The sequence below is a fragment of the Lagenorhynchus albirostris genome, chromosome 19 (assembly GCF_949774975.1).
Source record: "Lagenorhynchus albirostris chromosome 19, mLagAlb1.1, whole genome shotgun sequence".
NCBI classification, from domain to species: domain Eukaryota; kingdom Metazoa; phylum Chordata; class Mammalia; order Artiodactyla; family Delphinidae; genus Lagenorhynchus; species Lagenorhynchus albirostris.
In genome coordinates, this window is record NC_083113.1 from 7,527,312 (window position 1) to 7,534,664 (window position 7,353).

The 7,353-nt window shown below is 55.3% G+C and overlaps 4 non-coding genes and 1 pseudogene across 4 annotated transcripts; all 5 read left to right on the plus strand.

Annotated features, from left to right (window-relative positions):
- The first annotated feature begins 919 nt into the window (after window positions 1–919).
- LOC132510236 (uncharacterized) lies at window positions 920–6,542 on the plus strand (annotated as a pseudogene).
- Window positions 2,672–2,762, plus strand: LOC132510526 (small nucleolar RNA SNORD88). The gene has a single exon (XR_009537332.1). It is a non-coding gene; the product is annotated as a small nucleolar RNA SNORD88 (small nucleolar RNA).
- LOC132510529 (small nucleolar RNA SNORD88) lies at window positions 4,105–4,200 on the plus strand. The gene has a single exon (XR_009537334.1). It is a non-coding gene; the product is annotated as a small nucleolar RNA SNORD88 (small nucleolar RNA).
- Window positions 5,093–5,176, plus strand: LOC132510530 (small nucleolar RNA SNORD88). Its single transcript, XR_009537335.1, has one exon. It is a non-coding gene; the product is annotated as a small nucleolar RNA SNORD88 (small nucleolar RNA).
- Window positions 5,566–5,657, plus strand: LOC132510528 (small nucleolar RNA SNORD88). Its single transcript, XR_009537333.1, has one exon. It is a non-coding gene; the product is annotated as a small nucleolar RNA SNORD88 (small nucleolar RNA).
- Window positions 6,543–7,353: the final 811 nt, after the last annotated feature.

The window sequence follows — 7,353 nt, forward strand, 5'->3', positions numbered from 1 at the left end:
ACTTCAGACCACAGGCTTCATGGAGGAGTCTCCTCACTAGAAGGAAGAAAACAACCCCAATGACCCGGGGAACCAGCTAAACAAAGCGTGTTCTAGTCACACAAGGGAACTGCTTAAGGAATGAGGTCACTCTGAGTACTATGGGGAGAGACTACTTATGAGACTACTGGAGATAAAAAAAAAAAAACAAGCATCTTTACCCATAACGTCTGTGTGTATATCATAAAGTAAAAAGTCCACACCAACTTGTTGACAATGGCGACTCTGGACAGTGGGTTTGAAGTAGAAAAGTTTCATTTAATATCTTTGAAAATAACTTTTACAATCATGTCAGTTGAAAGACACTCCTCAGATCTCCAGGCGAGTCCGGGCCTCCAATACCCTCCTCCCTCGACCCAGGAGTCGGGCCTTCCAGCCCCAGAGTCCAGCCTCTGGCCCCGCCTCTCACTGCGCAGGCTCGGCCTCTAACTCTGCGCCACGCAGACCCTTTCCCGAAACGCCCCCTTGTCAATCTCCTAACTGGCCCCGCCTCCCACCCTGCGCCTGGGACTGCGTCTGAGTCGGCCCCGCCCCTGCAGCCAAGGCTCGCGCCACCGCCGCGCTGGCAATTCCTTCTGGCCCCTCCCACACTTGGGGTCCTTCCCCTTCACCGCCCGCCTCTTGTGCTGTTCACAGAATTGCCTGACTCTCATGATAGGAAAAAGGGCCCGAATATTTCCTTGATCTCTTTTCCTCCGCCTCCAGGGACAATGTATCATCGCCTGTTCGGAAGTATTCTGGAGGAAACAGGCAGTATTTCCTTCCCCAAGCACCAAAGTGGGGTTTCCGACACCGGTGAATATGCTGGATGCCTCGGGGCGGAGCCCGACCTGGGGCCGGGGGGCGGGCCGTGCCAGCGGCGCGCGCAATAAAGCGGAAGGTGCAGCAGCTCGCACACGCGGTGGAGAAAGTGAGGGTTGGGTGAGAGTTCTTTGCATTTTGGCTCCTTTTTTTTTTTTTTCGCGGGAGGGCGTGCGTTGGGACCTGGGTCGAGCGTGTCGTGTGTGCGCGGGGCTGCCGCGGGGACGGCCACGCTGTGGCGTGGACGGGGTCAGGGCCTTTGTAAGGGCCTGGCACCCGCGCTCCGAGGCGAGCCTGAGTGCTCTCTGCGGGGCGGGCAGTGGCGACCGGAGAGGGTGGTGGCTCTTTGGGGGTTCTCGGGGGGTGGGAGAGGAGCAGGCCCGCCGAAGCGAACTGGGGACACCAGAAGTAGTCCTCCTTTGTCTTCACCGCAGCCTGGCTGCGCCATTTCTGTTGCCCACGTCGCAGGGCTCCGCCATTTTGTCCATTTCGGGGTGGGGGTGGCTTGTGACCTTGAGCTTTTTTTTCTGATGTTTTCCACACCTGTGCTAGCTACACGTACTTTCCTTCGGAAATCGTTCTTGTGTATTCCCATTTCATGTGGCTGGCGTTTTTGTGCAACGTAGAACAGAGACTATGGGGCAGGTAGAGACAGAATCTCAAGGGTTCCTGACGAAGAAGTGCGAGTGGGGTCTCTAAGTGAATTACTGGGTTGTGTCTGAGAACCAGATAGGAGTAGTTTTAGGAGAAAGCAAATGGGGCCTTCGTTCACTTTCAGGAATCATTCTGACACGGTCACTTAAATATCAGTTTCGTGATCACTCAGAACATCAGAGTTTTGTGTTAAACGTTAGTTCTGGGCTAACCGGACTTTTTTGGACATCGTTTCCCTGACTCCCGAGGAATACTACGCCCCTGCCAGGGAGATCCAGCCCAGGAGCAGCTAGCCGATTTTCTCTCCCCACCACAGCCCAGCAAGAATCCTCTCTAGCTGAGTTTCTCCCTTCAGTCAACCATCTAGAAAACCGTTGACTTTATCCTAACTGTTGCCATGTCACAAGTGGAAGGATATTCATCCATTCATCATTGGAGCGCGCCCCCTTTTGCCATTGTCCCATGTATTCCTTTTTCGCGCCTTTTTTTTTTTTTTTTTTACTTTTAATTGTTAAAATCCTCAAACATGCAGGGAAATAGACATGTTTGACAGAACATTTCCCCATGTTTACTTTTGTGTCCTTCACGTTTTGAAAGTAAATTTCTTGGTTCATCCAAAACAGTTAACACTGTGTCTCTAAAGTAACATTTTTCTACTTAATGACACTGCTGTAGTCGTCCTCAGTGAGATAATTCCTTAATGAGGCCATCTCCTATCTGCTCTGTGTCCATAGTTCCCAAGTCATCTCCAAAATGTCCTCCACGGTTGATTTGTTCAAAAATGGTCGTGTTTAAGGGTCTCTGGTCATTGCTTACGCTGCTTGTATTTTAGGTTTCTCTTTTCCTCTTCATTTACCCCAACAGTTTCTTTCAAGGGATTTGCATCTGAGCTTTAATTGTTTAGGGTCAGTAGCAGGTATAGCCAATGCTGGAAATCTGCAAAACTAGGCAAGGGGGTTAGCAGGTTCTCTCCATGTAATGGGTTTGAGGACAGTCCCTTGTGGGGACTGGGGAGTGACACTGGGGAGGTGAGGGCATTTTGGTGTCACCACAGGGAAGGCTGTGGGCATTTGTACGTTCGATGGATTTTGTGTTTTCCAGTCTCTAAGCACTGTTAGCTTGCTTGGCCTCTGTCCCTGAAGGTGAGTGGCCTTGGGACCTGGTTGCAGAGGGACTGGAGCTCCCATGATGTCTAGCACTGGGCTCCGATCACCCCTGAGGACACAGTGCCCCCCAGGACCTTTGACACCTGGGGGTCTGAGGGGCCCTGGTTTTGATGTTCTTTGGACCCCCAGACTGTTTCTTCCCCTACCCTCACCAGATCCTTCTTGTGTTACAGGTGTGTCTTCAAGCTGAGGGCCCACCCACCTTGGTAAGAACCCTTGCTCCCAGTCCCTGACCCACCCAGGTCTAAAATATCTCACCCTCACTTGGGGTGACTTCACATCAGATATCTCTGGGACCTAATTTTATATGCCAGCAATCATGCAAATCCCAGCTCTGCTGTTCTTGGGCTTAGGGATGTTAGTCAAGTGCTTGGTCTCCTGAGCCTCAGTTTCTGTGTCTGTAGAGTGGGCACAACACATCAAAGGTAAGGGTTGAATATGACAGGGATATAGGGGCTGTAGAAGAGGAAAATATTTAGTCACTTTTTGGTGTCCGTGGGGGAGTGGTTCCAGGGCCCCGTGGATATGGAGGGCCCAATGTATGTTTTGGGGTTTCAGGGAAGAGGACTAATCAGAAATCTAATTTTCAAACTCCGCAGAAGAAAAGAAACAGAAGGGCTCGAAGCATTAACGCTGCAGGACAGTGGGGGTGGTTTGTAGACTAAATACAGTGTACCTTTCAGCAAAGATTAGGCAGCTTCCCATGCGTCATGTATATGTAAACTGGTAGAGTTGTTAAGGTTACTCTCAATTTATACAGTACTTGTCAGAGAACATGGTATATCTGGAGAATGTTTCCTAAATGTTTCACAGATGCTTCAAAGAGCTAAGTAAATCATCAGATGGGCATGGGTATGTGTGTTACCCAAAAAGAAACAAGTGTTCCCAGCTCTAGGAGGGTTTTTTTCTCTGTTCAGTGAGGTCTGGGCCTAAATCTATATTCCCATTAATAAGGATGACTTGATACTGATACAGGTATGTCTTCACCTGTGTTTAGATTACTTTCTAAATACATAATGTGGAGAACTGGAAGTGTAGCCTGTGGGGTTCTTAGAGGTTTAGATTCTCGCCAACAGGTACCTTAGGGGGCGTGGAGCTGCGTCCTGTGAAGGGTTAGCTCAGAATGCAGACCATCTGAACATCTTTCTGGGGGGCTGTTCTCTTCATCTGAGGCGTCCTCTGCAGAGCTCTGAAGGTCTGCTGTGGGCTGAGAGGGAATTTCTGGGATAATGTGGAGTAGAGAGAGTGTCACTTGGGCAGCGATACGTGAGGGGGGTGAGAAGAGGGAGCGCTGACAGCAGGACAGGGAAGCCCTAAGGGATGTGTAACGTCCGTCGATGTCTGAGGCACTGCTGGCCAGCAGAACTGGCAAGGTGGAAATGTTCTATTCTGCATTGCCCAGTCCGGGGGCAGCGGAGTTGGGGTGTGGGGTTTGAGGACACTGGGACCCCCATGATGTCCAGCACTGGGCTCTGATCTCTGTTGAGGACACAGTGCCCCCCGGGACCTTTGACACCCGGGGGTCTGAGTGGGGGGGTCCCGTCTCTGGGGAGGGACGGATGGGGGCCATGGTTGCCCTGCACCCTATAACCTCTCCATCCCCCCATCCCTTCCTGTCTGCAGGTGGTTCCCCCAGGAGTTGAGCAGCCCTCGGTAAGAACAGAAGAGACTCCCCTTACTATTAATGCTGTAATAATCATATTAAACTTATTATATTATAAATTTATTGTTAATACAATTTATAGAGTATGGTGATATTAACATAATAAGGACAGGTGCTGAGCACTTAGTCTGAGCCAGGCCGCATTCCTAAGCACTAGATTCAGTTAATCGTCACAGTAACCCCATTCTTTGAAATGGGTGCAGTTCTGTCCGTGTTTCACAGGTGAGATGGAGGCGCATAGAGGTTGTGGTTTGCCCACACTCGTCTCCTTGTGGTGGGGAGGGGGCTTATTTCTGCAGCCTCCATCCATGTTCGGGTGCAACAGGGTGATGGGGGCTTTCTCTGTACCCCCCCCCCCTTCTTCCCTACAGTTGATACAGGACCAGCGAGGTTGGTTTGGTCCCCGGTTCTGCCACTTTTGACCTTAGGGCGTGATTTGTCTGCGCGATCGGGCTGAGGGGTAGGCGCCCTGGTGTGTGTGCTGTGGGCCCCCCCACCCCAGCAAGGGCCCAGCCCCTCCTGGGCTTGTAGAGATGCCTCAGCTGGTACTGCTGGGGATCACCGGGATCACCGGGCGCCAGCCTTGCGCCGCCCCCCGCCCCCGAGTGCTGCCCTGAGCTCTGTGGCGTCCGCTGCAGAGATGGGGGTGGGGCGTGTTAGAGGAGGTGGCTGCGGGAGGGGCGGGGATGAGAAACAGGCCCGCCCGCGGTGGGGGGGCGTGGTTTGCAGTGAGATGTGCTCAGTTGGTGCCTGAAGGGGCTGTGCTTGGTGACCCCTGTGATGTCCAGTGCAGGGCTCTGTGACAACACGGTGCTACCCCGGGACCTTTGACCCCCGGGGGTGGGAAGGGTCCCTGGCTCTGGGGACAGATGGGTGGGGATCGTGGTTGCCCTGCACCCCACCGCCTGCTCTTCCCCCCTCCCTGTCTGCAGGCAGTTCCTCCAGGAGGCCAGCAGTTCCACCAGGCCTCTCGGTGAGGACAAGTTCTTATTAATACCATAATTATATTAAATTTACAGTTACAAAGTGGAGAGATTATGGTAATGGTATATGTCCAGGCAAAGGCTGAACACTAAACTTTAAACCAGGCACAGTCCTAAGCACTAAATTCCTTTAATCTTCACAGTAACCCCGTGATGGGAGCGCAGTGGGTGGTGTAAGGGGAAGCTGGTACAGGAGCGGCTTGGGGTGGGGTTTGCGGGGAGACATCCAGTATGAGGGCTCCTGAAGGGGCCACGCTTGGGGCCCCCATGATGTGCAGCACTGGGCTCTGATCTCCCGTGAGGACACAGTGCCACCCCGGGACCTTTGACACCTGGGGGTCTGAGGGGCTCCCCACTGTGGGGAGAGGCTAGGGACTTGTGACTGTTTCCCCGCCCAATGCCCCTCTGTGCCCTTCCCGCAGCTCCCGTGGCCATGGCGGGGCAGGGCGACCGCTACTACACGTACACCGGGCTCCTGGCCATCGCCCGGCGCTTCCGGCAGAACCCCAACGAGCTCATGATCACCTGGATCCTGCGGGTGTGTGACCAGGGCGGCCTGGCCCTGGCCCTGGGTTCCAGGGAGTTGGTGATGCTGGGCGACCTGACCGGCGATGCCCATCTTCAACTACCGCTGCAAGGCCCTGCGGGGTGACGGCAAGACGCTGCTGGCCTGGCGCCAGCGCTGGGAGTCCTTCTGCACTTGGAGGGCACCGAGCTGCCCTTCCGACCCTGGACCACCATGGAGGAGGGCATCCAGCTGGTGCGAGAGCTGGGCATGCTCGGCTGGATCTACCACGAGCCGCCGCTCCCCGAGCCCGAGCGGCTGGTGCCCGAGGACGTGCCCTTCACGCAGGGCCTGCAGCGGCGCCTGCGGGCGGCCGCGCCCTCCGAGCTGTGCTGGTCGGCCTGCTGGTCAAGGGCGTGACGGTGCTGGAGGCGGTGACGGTGATCCAGACCGTCGCCGATGTGGGCCTGCTCTGGCAGCAGAGCCAGCCGGGCCGCGCCAGGCTCGTGCTGGGGCCCAACCCGACGCGCAACGACCTCGTGGGCTGGCTGCTGAGCCGCCGCATGCCCAAGGAGCGGGTGGACAGGCAGCCCCCCAAGGCCCTGGAGCTGTACATCCAAGAGGCCAGGCGCAGCCACACCCGCGACGCGTTCGGGCCGGGAGAGGAGCAGCCCCCGTGCCCGCCGGACCGACCAAGCCTGTGGGCGGAGCCACCCGTGCGCCACGACTAGGCCTGCCGGGGCAAGGAGGCAAGGAGCAGGACATCGGAGGGGAGACGCAAAGCCTTGGTCGGCTCCAGCCGGTGTTCAGGGAGCCCCAAAGAGGGGTGTCCTTGCCCCCAGCCCACCCCGTGGGCGTCACCAGCCAGAGCTGGTGGAGAACAGGCAGCTGGCTGATAGCTGCTGTTGCTGGATGCCAGGCAGTGTGTTACGTTTCAGTCTGTTACACTTTGGCCTGATGGGCATGGTGGGTGGACCCCGCCGCTGTGTCACATGGGCTTCTGAAGCACTACAGGCCAAGCGGGAGACCCCGCAGCCCACGCCAGGAAAGCACCTTGAAGCTTGTACCCTTTCTCTTAAGCCTTTTTTTAATGCAATATTTTTACCTGTTAACTTCATACAGCACTTGGGTTTTATGGTTGCTCGTTTCCCCTTTTGCCAAGGTTTTTCTATTAAGTTTTTTTTGCAATGCCTTTCTCTTTTAAACTTGAATTTTGCACTTTGCTTGCCTGCGAAGGGGGCGGCCAGTCCCTTCCAGTTTCTGTAGCTGTGTGTGTGGCTGGTACCTTTGGGCGAGGGATGCTGGGGCCAAGAATCCCAGCTGTGAGGATGGACAGCCCTGGCAGGCGGTACCAGGCACCCATTAAGTAGCCTGCACGTCACTGCGTGTGAGCTGCGGCGTCTGACTGGGTCCAGGTGTGGAGCTGGAGCCAGAACCCTCCCCGGGTGAGGATGGAGGGAGTTGCATGGCAGCCCTAGTGAGGCCCCGCCACCTCCATGACCCTCCCAGCAGTCTGCTGAGGAGGGGTCTAGGCTCACAGCT